This window comes from Octopus bimaculoides, chromosome 23, assembly GCF_046866305.1.
Source record: "Octopus bimaculoides isolate indiv1 chromosome 23, ASM4686630v1, whole genome shotgun sequence".
In the NCBI taxonomy this organism is placed as follows: Eukaryota; Metazoa; Mollusca; class Cephalopoda; order Octopoda; family Octopodidae; genus Octopus; species Octopus bimaculoides.
In genome coordinates this window covers 32,453,710-32,473,111 of record NC_142950.1, presented here as the reverse complement: position 1 = coordinate 32,473,111, position 19,402 = coordinate 32,453,710, and the positions used below count along the sequence as shown (strand labels likewise).

At 35.9% G+C, this 19,402-nt stretch overlaps 1 protein-coding gene across 12 annotated transcripts in view; it reads left to right on the top strand.

Annotated features, from left to right (window-relative positions):
* Positions 1-6,722: 6,722 nt before the first annotated feature.
* LOC106870410 (uncharacterized) overlaps positions 6,723-19,402 on the top strand; it is a 58,947-nt gene continuing 46,267 nt past the window's right edge. For 4 of the 12 annotated variants that reach the window (XR_016238071.1, XR_016238067.1, XM_014916465.3 and 1 more), the window contains exon 1: positions 6,723-6,841. The gene's annotated coding sequence lies outside the window, so the exon portion shown is untranslated. Of the gene's footprint in view, positions 6,842-8,790; positions 10,337-12,496; positions 12,747-19,402 lie in introns of those variants that run through there. The other 8 variants (XR_016238068.1, XM_014916466.3, XR_016238066.1 and 5 more) reach the window with 8 other exon arrangements.

Below are 19,402 nucleotides of genomic sequence, written 5' to 3'. Positions count from 1 at the left end.
CTACAACAGCTACTGCGCTTGTCACTTCAACTCTTCTTTACTACTATATGATTTCTACTATATATCGATTCTTTTCTTTATGCTGTTGTTTGTCTCAGGTGATCGATTCTTATAAACAAAATCGATCGATTCCACTATTCTGCTATTCCTTCGATCATATTCTCATGATTGCTTGTCCGCGATTCCTCTCTTTTCTGATTCCGTCATCTCACGCCGTTCCGTTCACTCACTCTTTTTCTCACACTCACTTTCACTCTCTCTATTTCTATCTCCCCCTCCCCATCTCTCTCTCTCTCTCTCGGGATATTCTACCCACATTGATTCTTTAATTCCGTTATCGCCCTCTTGTGATTGCCAATCCTGATAACATGAGATACATTCATCCAGAGCCTTGCACCACCACCACTACCACCACCACCACCACTACTACCATCATATCAGTGTGGCGTGATAGTGGAGATACTACTACTACTACTACTGTATCAGTTCGATACGTCAACACAGACATCTACTACAATTGTTGTATCTATATCTATGTGGTGGTGGAGAAAGGGCAACGACTACTACTACTACTACTACTACTACTTGTAAGTTTCCCCTCATCATCCCTGCTGATGCACGCTCTGGCATTGACTTTTGTGACGTCATATTAGTTGCCAGGAAGTAGTAATACGAAACTGGAAACACCTCAGTTGTTCATCTTCTTACCTGCATCCCATCATCTATAACTTTATACAGCCGCACTTTACTTCATTACATACACTTTATTTACTACCACATAAAAGGTAAAATGACCATAATAGCCATAAAGATATATATATATATATAATTATAATTTAGGGTATCTAAGAGATACCACCACGCTGGAAATAGCAGTCAAAACTTGACTCTAAAACCACACATGATTTAAAATAATTATTACCTTTGAAGGTTTTTATTCCCATGCTGGCCACTTGATAAGATCGATATCTTATATATCGATCTTATCCTTATACACACACACATAGATAGATGGATAGATAATTCATTTTACTGCGGCCTTGCTGGAGCACCGCTTTTAATCGAACAAATCAACCCTCAGACTTATTCTTTGTAAGCCTACCCAAAGGTACATCCAAGGGTATATTTTTTCCCCCTCTGAAGATATCATGTTCATGTCATATGAATTTAATATTTAATTAATATTCACTGAGTATTAATTGAAACAGCTGTAAGGGATGATGACCACTAGGTATTGAACCAGTATTTCCTTGGATAAAACCATCCCCTCAGGAGGTTAACGCAACCTCTGATCGAATTTTACACACACACGCACGCGCGCACATATATATAAGTAATTATTTGGACTTTGGGTATTAGTATGCCGATTAAAGTATATTCATCGTTTGGGGCTACCTGATGTCATCCACAGTTACGGTATAATTTTCAATGAATCTACGTCAGGAATTCCGCAGTGTTCGTTTGGTTAATAATTGATGAGGGAATCGGAAAATGAATTTGGTACGAATCTTTATTTAACTCGACGATCGTTTCGACTACGACCCGTCTCATAGTATTACGAGAGAGTATAACATGCCTGGAGGAACTCAGTATATTTAGCAGGATATACCTTTATAGCGAACACCTGAGGAAACTCAGACTTCACTACTCGATGCAACACAACTAGATGCACAATGTCCTACCTGTAAGGGACAGCTGCGACATGGGTCAAAACGATCGTCACGTTAAATAAAGATTTGTACTAAATCCATTTTCCATTTCCATCATCAATTATATAGGATCTTTTTTAAAACGGGGGCCACATTTTTCATTAATGTTTTACGTAGTGTTTTTGGTACCGAAAGACTTTCAAACTTCGTATACTTATCTATTTTGTGTTATAGAACAGAAAAATATTTTTGTATTCGAATTTATTTCATTTGAAATTACAGAAATACGACAACTTTAAGGTGATGCTTCAGCATGGCCGTAGTCCAGTTACTGAAATAACTTAGGGATTTCTTTTTTTTTTAAGAAGACTAAGAGAAAAAGATGTTTTATATGACACATTCTACCAGTGTTCCAAGTTTCAAAGTGTTTCGTTAATGAAAAATGTGGCCCCCGCTTTAAAAAAGATCCATTATATATATATATAAATATATATATATATATATATATATATATATATATATATATATATATATATATATATATACGAAAAAGAAGCATAGTCTAAACCTGGGTCCTTATATCTCTTGCAGGGCCATACACGATTTTGTTGTCAAAATTTATGGGCAATAATCTAGTTATATTTCTACTCTAGACACAAGGCCCGAAATTTTGGGGGAGGGGCAGCCGATTAGATCGATCCCCAGTACGCAACTGGAACTTAATTTATCGATCCCGAAAGGATGAAAGGCAAAGTCGACCTCGGCGGAATTTGAACTCAGAACGTAAAGACAAACGAAATACCGCTAAGCATTTCGCCCGGCGTGTTAACGTTTTTACCAGTTCGCTGCCTCAATACACAAAATATTTAACCATTTTTTTAAAAATACAATTCCTAACAATATTCAATCATAAAAACATAAAAGGAGACTTTTAAACATCAAATGGCTATGAGAATCCCACACCCCGAGTTAAAATGGTTGAGAACCACTGCTCTAAAGCAGAGAGCAGTGATGTATTTATAAGTTGTGTTGAGCTGATGTCCGGTTATAGAGTGACCAATGGTTCAGCATCCACAATGGCGTTAGCTTGTGAACGTCTCGTCAGACTCTAAAGCCGAAGACATATGTAAGTCCTCACCTCAAGAGATCCGGCTCGAAACCCTGCTTTTCCTTGAATACACCACTCCTCCAGCGAGCATGCAAGCAAATACAAACATACACATATCAAAGCATCTCTGTACAGTAATTGTTGCCAGTTTTTTTTTAGTATTTTATTTTATTTTTATATTATTTAAGAAGACCACCTTTCCACTTAATGAATGTCGTTACGAAGTCTTATGATTAGCAAGTCCGGCTCTGGACAAGTAAACCCTGTAGGCGTAGGAGTGGCTGTATGGTAAGTAGCTTGCTTACCAACCACATGGTTCCGGGTTCAGTCCGACTGCGTGGCACCTTGGGCAAGTGTCTTCTACTATAGCCTCGGGCCGACCAAAGCCTTGTGAGTGGATTTGGTAGACGGAAACTGAAAGAAGCCCGTCATATATATGTATATGTATATATATATATATATATGTGTGTGTGTGTTTGTCCCCCCAACATCGCTTGACAACCGATGCTGGTGTGTTTATGTCCCGAAGTCCTGGGGTCGATTTGCTCGACTAAAGGCGGTGCTCCAGCATGGCCACAGTCAAATGACTGAAACAAGTAAAAGAGAAATATGTTATAAACATCTGCAAGCAAAAAAGTGTCTGGGACTGAAGTAAAGTCCTATTTATGAAGTGTTCGTTTCGAGATATCTTAAGTGTCTTACACACACACACACACATCTTTTCCATATTTAAACATTTATTTTGAGATTTCCCTCCTATCCGAAAGAGCTCGTTTAATTTTATTTTTAATTCTAATTAGAACTAAGACTAATCACTAATTAATTAAATGCTCACAGAAACATACTCATGTATCTAATAAGTGCCTTTTCTCTTCTACGCATAATTGTGTGTGTGTGTGTGTGTGTGTGTGTGTGTGTGTGTGTGTGTGAATTAGTAAATGTTTGTGTTTACAAACGCTGGCAAAAAGTGCTCAATACGTTTTATGAGAAGCTGAAGCATCTTAAATCGTAACTCAGAGTTTCGCGGCTCCGATTGTCCACACGATTAAGAAAAGTCGGAAAGTAAAACAAGTGTTTCAGCTCAAACTCCTGCTTTTCATTAAATGCACCGCTCCTCCGGCACGCATGCACACAAACACATATATACATATATCTACACATACATACATACATACATACATACATACATACATATATGTATCTACACACACACACATACATACATACATACGTACATACATGTATGTGTGTAAGAGAGAGAGAAAGAGACAAACAGACAACGAGACAGACAGAGAGACGATCAAAGCCTTAAGCGGATTTGGCAGACAGAAACCGAAAGACGCCCATCATGTGTGTGTGTGTGTGTGCGTGTATTTGTATATATATATATAGATATATATATATATATATATATATATATATATATATATATATATATATATATATATGTAGGTCGGTAGGTAGGTATTTGAGTTTGTCCTTGTGTTTGACCCCTAGCATCGCTTGACAACCGATGCTGGTTTGTTTACGTTCCTGTAACGTAGAGATTGGGCAAAAGTGGCTGGTAAAATAAGTACCGGGCTTTAACCCCCCCCCCCCCCCCCCAAAAAAAAAAGAGAACTGAGGTCGATTCGGTCGACTACAATCTCTTCAAGGTGATGCTTCAGCATGGCCGTAGTCCAGTTACTGAAACAAGTAAGCGATAAGAGATAATATTCAGAGATGCTGATAGGCAAATTCTACTTCACCTAGATTTGAACTTTCGAACATGGTGCAAGGGCGGAAACTCACGATTCATTATTGTAATCTTGATTCAAGCGATGCAGCACGGGAGTGGATGCTTTACAACATCCAGTTGAAAACGGAATATCCCTGTGTATTTTTGAAAAGAAGTCTCGTGTTGTCTTTGGTTTTTCTAGACCATGTTTAACGGCCTAAAACGCATGCACTCAGTTTTATATATATATATATAGAGAGAGAGATTTATAAAATATGGTGATGTTTGCGTATAATACGCATGCAAATTATGTATGCGTATAGCTTCGTATGTATGTATGTATGTGTGTGTGTGTGCGCGCACGTGCATGCATACAGGCAAGTATGTATGCATGCATGCATGCATGTATGCATACATACTGGATCTTCCCAGAAACAGCTGTAAGACCCTATCCATTGCTCTCTTTATCTTTTTATTTTTATATATTTACATATACACACGCTAATACACGACTTATAATCCCCAATCCTGTTCATACAACGACTGGGGCAAAACTAGTCGGTATACAGCACTTACTGGTTAAATTCAATACCCTCCTCAACCTTATATATATATATATATATATATACAAGAATAAGGGCAGAGAATCGTCAATTAATAATAGAATTAATAATTAACAATTCTGCCAAGTAGTTCAGTAGTTCAGGAGAAGCAACTCAATTGCTAATCCCTGTATATTTATAATGATATATATATAAATATATAGTTTTAGGGAAAAGAACCAAAGTTCATGAACTCATCGATGAAAATCCACTGTCACATATAGAAAAAATTATTAATTAAAAGCACAATAAATATTACAATGAAGTGTTTTGCTCAAAAACACAAGGCGTCGCCCGGTCCACGAATCGAAACCACAATCTTACGATCATAATGCTGACGCCCTAACCACTAAGCCACGCGCCTCCACACACACACACACACACATATTTGTATTGAATGTTCGGCACACACCTCTTTTAATAACGGAAGGAGAAAGTTAAAAAAAAAAGATTTAAAAATTAAAAATTAGTCATATTTATGATAATACTTCATATCACTTATGCAATCCACTCTGCTCCTAAATATCTATGAAGCTTAGAATAGCTTGTTAAAAGTTTACACGAGAAGTTGAGAATATAATCTACCTTTTAATTATGCAGAATTTCCCCGCGGATTGCAGGCTTATATTGCACTTGTTTGACCTATTGCCCAAATCCGGCACAGATTAGATAGATAGATAAGGCGGCGTACTGGCAGAAACGTCAGCACGCCGGGCGAAATGCTTCGCGGTATTTCGTCTGCCGTTACGTTCTGAGTTCAAATTCCGCCGAGGTCGACTTTGCCTTTCATCCTTTCGGGGTCGATAAATTAAGTACCAGTTACGCACTGGGGTCGATATAATCGACTTAATCCGTTTGTCTGTCCTTGTTTGTCCCCTCTATGTTTAGCCCCTTGTGGGCAGTAAAGAAATAGGTATTTCGTCTGCTGTTACGTTTTGAGTTCATATTCCGCCGAGGTCGACTTTGCCTTTAATCCTTTCGGGGTCGATAAATTAAGTACCAGTTACGCACTGGGGTCGATGTAATCGACTTAATCCCTTTGTCTGTCCTTATTTGTCCACTCTATGTTTAGCCCCTTGTGGGCAATAAAGAAATAAGATAGATAGATAGATAGATAGACAGGCAGACACAAACATATATATGTATGTATATGCATACATGTATATACATATATATATATATGCACATGTAAATGCAAATATATCTATGCGTATATTATATGTATATATATATATATATATATATATATATATATATATATATGTAATATATGTGTGCATGTATACACACATACATGTATACAACCCCCACACACGCATACATATGCATATATCAATACATAGATTTGTTTGGTGCTTTTCACGAAACTTGAAACCTTTGAGTCACTTATAGAACTTTATAATTATATATTCGTGCGTGTGTGTGCGTGCGTATGAAATTTACAATACACATAATATTCACGTTTCTCGTGTAGTCTATAATTATATAAATATAGTAACAGGGGGAAAACTCCTGTCTAACTGAAAACCCGTCCAACCATTTATCGTCTCTGTGCTCTCACACACACACGCACTCTTTCACTCTCTATATAAATGTATAACTAACTCTCTGTATTTCTCTCTCTCTCTCTCTCATAGAATGATGCTACTATATTGAATGTAGTAACCTTGCTAACAACATACAGAAAGACGAGAAGATACACCAAAATGATTTTTACCATTTATACCTTTACACTATGATCTGGACCATTATTCGTTGACGACAAGTGAGTGTCTGATTTAATTATACGAATACATTACTATCTATCTATCTAACTATCTACCTGTCTATCTATCTGTCTGTCTGTCTATCTATCTGATTATTTGTATCTATATATAAATATATTGTGCCGAGATTACTCTATATATATTGCTACTCCGAATCTCGTGAACCGCGCTGATCACGCAAATGAAAAACTCCCTTTCTCCTCTTTTCAGTTGCTTTATCGGCGAAGATTCATACCGAAACTTGGAGTAGCAACCAATTAGCACAGAACCATACTAACTCTTATGCTATATTAACCTCTATGTTTTAATTTTGCTTCTTGTTTTGTAAGTAAATTCAAGCATGCACACACATACACAAACACACACGAATGCACACACACACACACGTACACACTAATACACACACACATTTATTTATTTACGTGCATGCATACATATATCTAGACATGCATATATATATATATATATATATATATATATATATATATATATATCTTTGCTTGCAAGCATTTAGATTGTCCATAAAGCGAAGTAAACATTTATTTACGGGTGACAATTGTGTCAGATATGTACTTGCATTATGTGCGTGTATGTGTGTGAGAGACATGGATAGATAGATAGACAGACAGATAAGGGGATAAAGAGAAAGAGAGGGGGGAGTACGTGCATTTCCATATATGTGCGTATACACATATAGTGTGTGTGTGTGTGTGTGAATTTATCAGTGCATAAGATATGTGCGTATTTATGTGAATGTGTGTGTATGTGTGTGCGTACGTGCGTGTGACAGAGAATACGTGTATCTCAATATATGTGCGCATACACGTATTGTGTGGGTGCATTAGTGCAAGCATGGGCAACCTTTTTCGGAAAGCGGGCTGCATGAGACATGGCTCGTTGTCAGGCAGGCTTGTATGTACTATTAAAAAAATTCAAGTAATTTTTTTTTCGTTTAGGCGTGCCATTCAGTGTGTCCCACGGGCCGCAGGTTGTCTATGACTGCGTTAGTGTGTGAGAGGTGTGTGTTAGTGTCAGTGAAGACTTCTTCTGTAATGCTATATATATATATATATATATATATATATATATATATATATATATATATATATATATGCGTGCTGCGAGATGCCTGTATAAATGTGTGCAGACGACAGGAGGGGCAAGGGGGAAAATTGTACTATAATTGTGGGGCCACATTAAAGAAGTGGGTAAAAAGGCAATCCCTGGACACACCAATGCTGCTTGGCATTGCCTTGAAGGAACGATGCTGTCGGAAGGTGATGATATCATCATAATTCAAGTCGACAGCTGAGAAGGAATAGTGTGTACAGAGCAAGTTACATGTAATACACACATACATATGTGTGTATGTATGCATGTGTGTATATTTACGCGTGCATGTATGCATAGATGTGTGTACGTGTACATGAATGAGTGTATGTATGTATGTATGTGTACCTGTAGCTTGCTTTTAATCCGTTAATCTGGAAGAATAAATCTTTTGATCCCTCTATCACAATCCTTTGATTCCTGCTTACCAACCGTAATTTCGACCCACACCCCGAAATCAACTTTCGGTAAAAGCATTCAATTCTAGGTCGAATGTCATGCCAACTATTTGGTATATCCCGTTTTCTATACACGTTCATACAAACACAAAAATGACAGCTGTAACCGTTTTATTTCTTTATTATTATTATTATTATTATTATTATTTTCCTAATGAAATTCTTCGTATCCAAACTTCCAGTTTGTACAGTTCTTACGTTGCTACTTTCCGAAACTAAATATTTATTGTACATTAAAAGCTACTTGAAAAGTCCCGTCCGAAAGGGAAATCGCTTTTGTCAATACATTTGTGTAGAAATTTTAACTAAAAGTGGACACTTTGTCAATGGAAAAAGATTCCTTGGTTCGTAATATTCACCTGTATTCCCCAACATTTTTTCTTATATATATAATTATAATTATTAACCAACTAGGGAACCCCTACATCATCTTACAGCTTGCTAGAAGTAGCAGCCTAATCTCAAATCACGTTCTACCATCTTGTAGTTAAAGGTTGTATCTGGTCGTAGTTCAGCCTTGGGTCAGCCTTGATCGTGCAGATATACGATCTCAAGCTTTCCAAATATGACTATCCAGTCTTTTAAAGAGTATCTTGGACTACATTGACCAATATGCCTTTACCATTATTTAAGCCGGTAGGATGCGATATGAGAACGATTTAACTGCTATTTCTAGCGCGAAGTGCGGTGGCGCCGGGATTTCTTCTTTCGCTGTCATGTATAGGTGTTATTGTCCCGATTAAGGAGACCAAAAATAAAAAGATGAGGCGTTTATTTCTTTATTTTTTAAGACGGTGTGTGTGTGATATCTATCTATCTATCTATCTATCTATCTATCTAGCACACACACACACACACACACCACAGATTGGTGACTCTCGCGATGTTGTTTCTTCATAATTCTCATTAAAATGCATGCATTAAAATGTGATTTTGCAGAAATACGTTTCCAAGATTGTAGATTACACGATATTGAGAGAGAGATGTTCAATTTATAGAAAATGCTGGTAACAAATTCAGGGCGGTGCTGGGAAGAACGAACCAAAATCCTCAAGTAAAAAAAAAAAAAGAATTTTTTCCCCCTAAATTTTATCAGCATAATTGCAATCTACACTCTTGGGTATGTAGTAACTCTGCAAAATTTAATTTAAAAATATGTATTTTCCAGAAAGTTATAAGGAAACAGAGTATCGGTAGAGGCACTAATCTGTAGTTATACCATACATACACACGTACATACATAAAAATATGCATGCATGTATGTATGTATGTATGTATGTGTTAGTCTATGTGTGCGTGTGCACATACACACATATTTTACTGATAATTTAAACGATTGTGTGGCCCAATCGTTTAAATTACCAATAGGGGTTCTTTTCATTTACTTTGAAGTAGTAACCACTTAGTTTATTAACAAGCAAGGTTTTTTTTATTCTTATTCTTATTTTAAATTCAAATAAACGATTTTGTTAAAGTGAGGCTCAGGTGCGTTGGTGGAAACTTCTGTCAGCCGTTCGTTGCTAATCATAATCTAAAAGCATTACGGAGATAACTTGGTCACGTTCTTATTTCGTAGTTGTTTACTTGAGAAGAAAGGCCTGAAATAGGTGATGTGTTCAACCACTACCTATCGGCCTACCTACCTACTTTTTACCTAAATACCTCCACTGCATGTGCCGTCGTAATTTTTCTCTCTTAACTAACGAACGAAGCACGTTGACTTTGGATGTTGCATTTAATTTACCCAGTGCAAAGAAAAAAGTTCATATTAATGCGAATGTTCATTAAGAATCGGTGACAAACTCTTTGATATTTCATTTATAAGTTATATTAATTATCATAGTAAGCGAATCTGTGTATAGCTTAAAGAGAGGAGACCAACAAAAGTTTCAATTAACCTGCGGAAACAGAACCGGAGTCATACAGGTAAGATACAACTAACATATATTCAGGTATATAACCGGTCATAATTATGAAATATGAATTATGCTGTAGGTTTGATTGTTACTTTTAATTGATAATGTTTATTTCAAGCGTTGAAATGTTTGTTTGAGAAGTTTTTAGGATCCGATTGTATTCGAACGTTTAGAAAATATTGATTAAAAAAAAAAATTACTGGTCTCTCGTTAAGGTTTGATCGAATTATGGAAGTAACAATTTGAAGCGGTTCTTTCCAACAGCACTGACTAAATATGGGTAGGGTTTGATTCTTTCCACACCTTACTGGTTCTGTTTATTGTTAGGTATCATTGTTACAACGTCTGACATTTGAAAAAATCGTTTGCGCTCTGTGTGTGTGTGTCTGTGTGTTTTATTTTTATTTTTCCGCATTCCATGTTTTTGTCTAATCGCGAATCTTTGTTCCCCTCGATTCCTAGCCTGTTAGGGCTTGTTTAGTTTTTTGTATTTTTCAAACTGTTTACTTGCTGTTTGGATGGAGGTGATAATAAAAAAAAAAAAACATTATAATTATGTGATAGCTTTCATTTGGTGATACAAAATGAACTTGCTGTCTTTAATTGTCACAGACATACAAAACAATGCTTAGCCACGCTCACACACAAATATCGAACGAGGTGGAAGGTTTTCAAACAATATAATATAAAACAATTGCATATATGTATATGTACACACACACAAACATGTATACACACACACGCAGACGGACGGACATACATACATACACACAATCATTCGCAGATCAACACCGACAAAATCGGAGTAAAGATTGAGAAGATTTAGCTTCCAGTTATCATATATTATATCTGTATTTTATATATATATATATATATATATATATATATATATATAAAATAAATTCATAGCATAATTACATCAACAAGAACAAACAAGTTTCAGTTTAGAGACTTGGCCTCTGTTGGGACAAGACAAACTGGAGTGGTTTGATTGTGTGACATGACCTTTGAAGAATTAATCGGGGTGGCTAGGGAGGACTAATACAATTTAATCATGGCAATAATATATATGTGTATAGCTAAACAAATCACTACACAGAAGTACAATTAAATCTGATTTTAGGTCAGCCGAACAGTTTGAGATATTTATGTTTTAAGTTTGTTCAATAATTGCGTAGATAATGTCTTTTAAGTGAAATGTCAAAAAAAAAAAAAAAAAAAAAGAAAAAGTACGGTGCCGACTGAAGCTGGAAAAACCATTGTGAATAGTTTGTTTACTCCAATGAAGAAGTTCTCTGGATGCCTTGCTAAACTTATTAATTAATTATTACCTGCTGCAAATTTTGAAGCATAATTACTTAGTAAAGATTATATATATATATATATGTGCTCCCTTGCTCACCGTATATTTCAGACCACATTGTGTGTCGATAACCAGATGGAAAAGATGTTTTCCTGGGGTTAAAAAGTAATTACATGGTCCTACGCAGGACTGCCACCTTACGTTGGCAAATAGATTTTACTATATATATATATATATATATATATATATATATATATATATAGAGAGAGAGAGAGAGAGAGAGAGAGAGAGAGTGGATAGATATATTGCTGTTGTCATTAGACTCAAGTCAAGCATTTTATTAAACAATTCAAGCCATCATCACCATCCTGTCTTTTTTTTCTTTCTAATTTTCTTTTCAGGCAATGTCCTTATTTAACAGTAGAGGGTTATTTGAGGGAGATACGGTTGCTATTTATAGCAGATCGACCGACAGTGTAGATCTCCTAGTCCACTAGTAGTATGTTTATTATTGATTTTAGCCCTTGGCTAGACCTCGTTGAGTAGTCCTAAGATCAAAAGTAATTCCAGGCTATGGAATTTTCGAAAATAATTCTATAGATTTACAAAAAGATGACACGGGAACGTTTCATTCTTTCCATTTCTCTCTCTCTCCCTATCTATCTATCTATCTATCTGTCTGTCTGTCTATATATCTATCTATCTCTCTGTCTATCTATCTATCTATCTCTCTGTCTATCTATCTATCTATCTCTCTGTCTATCTATCTATCTATCTCTCTGTCTATCTATCTATCTATCTCTCTGTCTATCTATCTATCTATCTATCTATCTATCTAACTCTATCTATCTATCTATCTATCTATCTGTCTAGAACTACGTTGTTCGATGTATGCATGCGCATTTTAAGGCAAGGCTGTGATTTTTAGGTGGGGAGAGAGAGATTTTGGCTGCAATTTTTTTTAAAAGATCGAGATTATGTTGTATTTATCTCCACACCCCTGCTGCTCTAGATATGTATAATTAATAATATATAAAACATGCAGCAAAAAAAAAAAAAGAGAGACAGAGAGAGAGAGAAACGTGATTTATTAATCTTTGACGGTGTTATATGAAAGGTAAGTGATGGGAAGTCTTTAAGATCAATCAATATATAAACGCAATCGTTGTGTTCACCTGACATTGTCACGTGTAGAAAAGCTCGCTTTCATCCCAAGTGTAATCTAAAACCGTCCCAGCTACTACTAATGTTGTAGCAAGTACTAAGTAGTTGTAACTAATCTGCACAAGTTTGAAATAATCGAAATATCCTAACTGGGCTACTACGTTTAGAAACCGTCTAATCGAAATATTGTAACTAGGTTACTACTTTTAAAAGCCATCTATATTGTGTGTGTGTGCATGACATATTACTAAATTAATTTATCATTTCGTAAGGAAAATAATAAAAAAACCTCTATTATTTTAAAATATAATTCTAAATGCAACAACTATGCAATCAAATAATAAACTATTTTCTATTTATTTGTCTAACTAATCATTTACCTACCTAGTTATCTCCGTGTTTATCTATTTATCTATCAACCTACCTCTCTCTTTCTCTGTGTGTGTGTACCTCTGTATCTGTTGGCTTGTCAACGTACGTTAAAATCAGGAGTCCGACGATGTGCATCTTCTATGCCTGGTCCAAAGAACGGTTCGATAACTTTAACTTTTCACGTGCTTGAGGACATCCGACTCACCTAACTCATTAAATAGGTGGGTGAAATAGGTGTTCACCATCCCCAAGCGCCTAACTACATAGTATTTAGCTGACTGTTTGTTAATAAATAGAAATGTAGCGAATGTGAATGACCCGCTGTGTATTAGATTACTCTATCTCCAGTTTAATTCGACGATGTTACTACAAAGAACCTAATAGTTGTCACTGTCTCAGTCGGGTGGGTAGCAACCACAATTGTTGGTTTGGTTTTGACGCAAGACTAACGTTTCTAATCGCTAAAAATATCGAAACCACTGTATTCACAGGTTTATATTTTATCGATCCCGGAGTAAGTTAGTTATTGACAAGTTCAGCAGAAGAAATGACAACTGAAATATACGTATATATGTTTGCACATATATACGCCTGTGTCTTTGCACATACGTTTATGCGTATGTATATATGTTTGTCTTCAAAAACACAAATATGTTAATATATATAAAGAACAGTGCAGAGTCTTCGAAATTCCGAGCTGTTGTCCGGCACACTATGTCCACAGGGAGTGAAAACACTCTTTAACTTTCGTTAAAGTATGTCTCTAGGTGAAGGTTACATTGTTATAAAACCTCTTAACGTTGCTGAGGCAGATTGTGCAAGCTGTTCTCAAATTTCGCACGGCCATTGCTGACATATTTTCTAATTGTCAATGATGGTCAAACTCGTTCAACGAGTTAACTTTATTCTCATCGTGGAGAATTATTCGACGATAGTCCCCCATGGCCGAGTTCACAAATCCCCCCACACACACTTTTGCTTGTGATCGGTCACTGTGAATGTTCATCTTCTTGAACCAACACTCTACTAGCCTTGAAAAGAACATGCCACTCAAAAACTTATGAATAACTTAAAGATTTATTTTAATGTTCACTAAAAGCCTGAAGAAGCGTTTTACAGGTTTTGATAGTAGGTTTTCCATGCAAAATTTGAAGGCAAGAATGTTTCTCAAATTCGTCAGCTATCATAAAAACTGCACAGTTCTTCTAACACCATGTTGCAAAATCTTACATAATGATTGAGGTAACTTGTATGACTATCTTAGAAATGTTTATCTAAAAAAACCAGGAATTTCTTGCCTGCATGCTTTAGATGTTAATTCTAATGTAGGGAAGAAGTTACTGGTCTTTTTAAACAAAAGGTCATAGTTGAGGAAGGTTTTCAAAAAGTATTCCATGAAAATTGATGGTTTGCTGTGCTCAAGAAAACCTATACATTGCTGCAAAAATGAGGCCCAAAACCAACAACCTATAACACTTGGAGAGAACAAACAGTTCTCTTAACAATTGAAGGTGCTCATCACAAACAAGCTTGTTAAACATGATAGACCTGGTTGTTCACGCAGGAAGACAGTTACTTGCCATCTTAGGTTAGATATTCAATGTAAAATTGATTATGTATAAAAGTATTGGTTACCTCTAACATGCTAAACTGAATAGTAGATAATTTCTGTTACTTTGCTGACCTAACTGGCAGGGGGGAAGGATGCTCTGAAAGCATAGTTGCTAAAATACGAATTGGCTGGAGAAAGTTCAGAGAGCTATTATCTTTTCCATTCACAACAAACTTAACCATTACTGTATCCTGAAAATTGTGTAGAAACCTCCATGTGTGTGTGTGTGTGTGTGTGTGTGTGTGTGTGTGTGTGTGTGTGTGTGCAAAACATTCACAAAGTGATACAAGTTAATTTCCCTTTCCCAAAATAAGTGAGGAATTTCAAGTGGGGAATTTTTGTGATTAATTTATTCTCCATATTCTAATTCCAGTTTGTGAGCTTTCTGTACTTACCATTTGCTGACATGGGTCATCCACATTTTTCACCAAATCTATATACACACACACACACACACACACACACACACACACACACACACACACACACACACACACACACGTGTGTGTGTGTGTGTGTGTGTGTGTGTGTGTGTGTGTGTGTGTGTGTGTGTGTGTGTGTATATATATTATACTTAATCTCAGTTACCAGGATAGTTGTTCATCATGACCATTTAAGGTCAGAGAAAAGTTAATTTACTCTGGTCGCCAATCCTAGCAACTTCTGAAGGAAATCTCTACTTCACAGTTGAACTCAACCGAAAGAAGGTCAATTGTGTGCATACGACCTCTGTTATTTCCCGTTATTTGGTATCACACCTGTAGTAAAGACGGCAAGCTGGAAAAACCGTTAGCCTGCCGGACAAAGTGCTTAGCAGCATTCCATCTGTTTTTATGGTCTGCGCTCAAATTCCTCCGAGGTTGACTTTACCTTTCATCCTTTTGGGGTCGATAAAATAAGTCCTCTTCTATTTTCCATTATTTAGTATTATACCTGTACTAAAGGTGGTAAACTGACAGAACCGTTAGCCCGTCAGACAAAATACTTAGCAACGTTTTATCTATTTTTTATGATCAAAGCTCAAATTCCACGGATGTCATCTTTGCCTTTCCTCCTTTTGGGGGTTGATAAAATAAGTACCAGTTAAGCTCTAGGGTCAATATAATTGACTTACCCACTTCCCTGAAATTACTGGCCTTGTGTCAAAATTTGAAACCCTTATTATACCTGTTCTAAATATTATTTCCTTATATCAACTCAGCTGATATCCTATCAATATCATATTATTGTCTTTAGCCTGCATGTTACAGCTCAACTTGTGGAGGCACAATGGCCCAGTGGTTAGGGCAGCGGACTCGCAGTCATAGGATCGCAGTTTCGATTCCCAGACCGGGTGTTGTGAGTGTTTATTGAGCGAAAACACCTAAAAGCTCCACAAGGCTCCGGCAGGGGATAGTGGCGAACCCTGTTGTACTCTTTCACCACAACTTTCTCTCACTCTTACTTCCTGTTTCTGTTGTGCCTGTAATTCCAAAGGGTCAGCCTTGTCACACTCTGTGTCACGCTGAATATCCCAGAGAACTACGTTAAGGGTACACGTGTCTGTGGAGTGCTCAGCCACTTGCATATTAATTTCACGAGCAGGCTGTTTCGTTGTTCAGATCAACTGGAACCCTCAGTGTCGTAAGCGACGGAGTGCCAACAACAACTTGAATTTCTAGACATTCTCCACCATCATGTTTAACACTCCTAGCTGGGCCTTGTGTACCTGTAATTGATCCGTTCTATTACAAGCATTTAGACAAGTCATTTGTGTGTATTTGGGTCCTTTCTTCTCTCCCACTAATTTTGGGGGTCCTATACAACAGAGGTCCCCAACTACCGGACCACTGATCTGTTTTGGGCTATGGATCATTTGGTACCAAGTCACACAGAAAGAATAAAGTTTTAAATTCTGTTTCTGTTTTATTGACCATCGCAGTCTGCAGGGAGTTTTATTTTGAAATGTTACCTCTTCCATATGTTTCTCCTTTGCACACTTATCACAGTTTTTTTTCATGCACCAATAACTTAAGCCTCAAGCTGACTGTAACAATAATAAAAGAGCTAAATTCACATACACATATGCATACATACATACATGTGTGTGTGTGTGTATTTGTATAAAGGGCTGTATTTGTGTATCTAAGCTGTGTCCTTGTGAGGCACAAGTGTATGTTCACAGCAATCTATTAATCTATGTACATAGATGGTTTATCTTAAACGATATATGTGTACATGTATGTGTGTGTGTGTGTGTGTGTGTGTGTGTGTGTGTGTATGTGTGTGTGTGTATTAATATATATATACAGTAATGCCCCGATATATGAGTTAAATGGAAATTTTGGTGAATTCTATTTGCAGAGCAATTACATGACCAAACAGAAGACTGGAAAAATTTGGTTTATTTGGTTTAATTCCCAAAATGTATCAAATTTTTCCAGCCATCTGTTTTGATACATATACATATATACATATATATATATATGTATATAATTCTGTTGAGGGTTTATATGCCCCTTTATTAGACTATTTACTTTAGTCATTGCACGGTGATCGCCATAAGCTTTAAGCTTCTATAAAAATACCATTATTATTATTATTTACATGATAGTAAACTCGGCACTGTATAAAAAAAAAACATTTGCACTGAAAGTATATAGGAAGTTTGTTTACATAAAAACAAGCACGCACTATAATACTTCTTAAATTTGACAGAAATGGGGAGGCTGATTCGTTGGTGTAAAGGTAACACACTTAGGCGCGTTAACAAAGGAATGTGCCATTTATTTACGAGTATCATAAATTTTATAGGTAAAATATTTTTCTGGGAATGAATTACAATTTATAACATTGCTACTATGGGAAATTGTTGCTCAGCTTTAAGAGTGGTCTCCAGAAACAAATTAACTCGTATATCGAAGCATTACAGTATATATATTAACACACACACACCTGTGATTAATATGATTTAATTATGTCATTATTTATATGTTTTTATCCATTTGGTTTTAATTAGTTAATTTCATCTTTGCATATGCATTCAATCACATTATTCATTAACTTGTTTTTCTTTCCACACTTATCCAATCTAGTGCTTTCTTGTTTTATTTATCTCAATATTCATTTTAAGAAGTTCCTGTCTCTTTCCTCAAATTTCATTGCAAGATTAATGTCAAATTTGAAGTTACAAGTTACTTTCAAACTATACATGTGTGTGGGTGTGCATGCATACATACGTACATATACATACATATATATATATATATATATATATATATATATATATATATATATATATATATAGACACATACGTATTTATTATTCTTATACGTCCAGTGATAGCTTTATAAGGATTGGACAAGATAAATGGGTTGGTTAGTTTGTGAAAGGTAAGTTGTAGATGGAGAGATGTGAATGAAACGAATGGTAAACATGGGTGGTAGCATGGTCAATGATGAATATCAGATTGTGGGGGTAGTGGATGTAGTAGAAGGTAACACAAGTGATGTGGAATACATGTGGTCTGGGAGATACACAGTGCTAGAGACAAAGTCAAAGGTACATGGGGTAGGAAATAATGGGAGACAAAAAAAAAGTAGTTGGGGCTACCATTGGCAGAACGAGAAAGTGTACAGGGAAAAAGTGGCAGTAAAAATAGGATATATATATGTGTGTGTGTGTATGTTTAGGTATATATATGTATGTGGATGTTTATGTCTAACTATCTCTGAGTTTGGTGGTTTTCAAACTGTGTTGATATAAAGACAGTGTTTCTATTGGAAATGTTATTAAATTACCATTTAATGGTAATTATAAAATTATAAGTTGGCTACATTAATGAATAACTAAAAATTTATGACATAGCAACGATGTCAATTATTTTGTATATATGAATAATATATTTGGCTGATGAAATCGATGAAAGTTAAGTGGTTTGTGGTAAAATCATATTGCTTCATTATTTTTTAAAGTTACTTCTTGTGTCTCAAGTATTGCAGAAAGGCTTGGTCTGATGCAATTTCTATCCTCTATAAAAAAAAATGTAGATTGGGAAAAAGGCTAATGCAAAATAGGGGATTAAAAATTATTATTATTATCTATTTTTTTTTTTTGGAAATGCCAGACTTGCTAAATAAGCCTAATAAATGATTAGATTAAGTACATAAGGTAGCTAATTTTTATTTCATATTTATTGTGTGTGTGTGCACTTATGCATGTATAATTACACACTCACATATACACAGACAAAAACAGTATATACTGTAAATACCTGTGAACTTTCAAAAGTAAGAAAATCAATATTGATAGATCACTGACATCTGAAATGATTTTGTATCAGCTGTTCACTATGTCAAACATCCACAGAAATGTACATGTGTTCTCTTGCATCTTTCCTCAATACACACACACACACACAGAGTTCAGGCATGGCTTGCTTCCTAAACCACATGGTTCCGGTCCAAGTTCAGTCCCTCTGTGTGGGATCGTAGGCAAGTGTCTTCTTCTATAACCTCAGGCTGACCAAAACCTCATGAGCAGATTTCGTAGATAGAAATTAAAAAGAGCCTATCGTGTGTGTGTGTGTGTGTGTGTGTGTGTGTACACCTTTGTGTTTGTCCCCCACCACTGCTTGACAACTGGT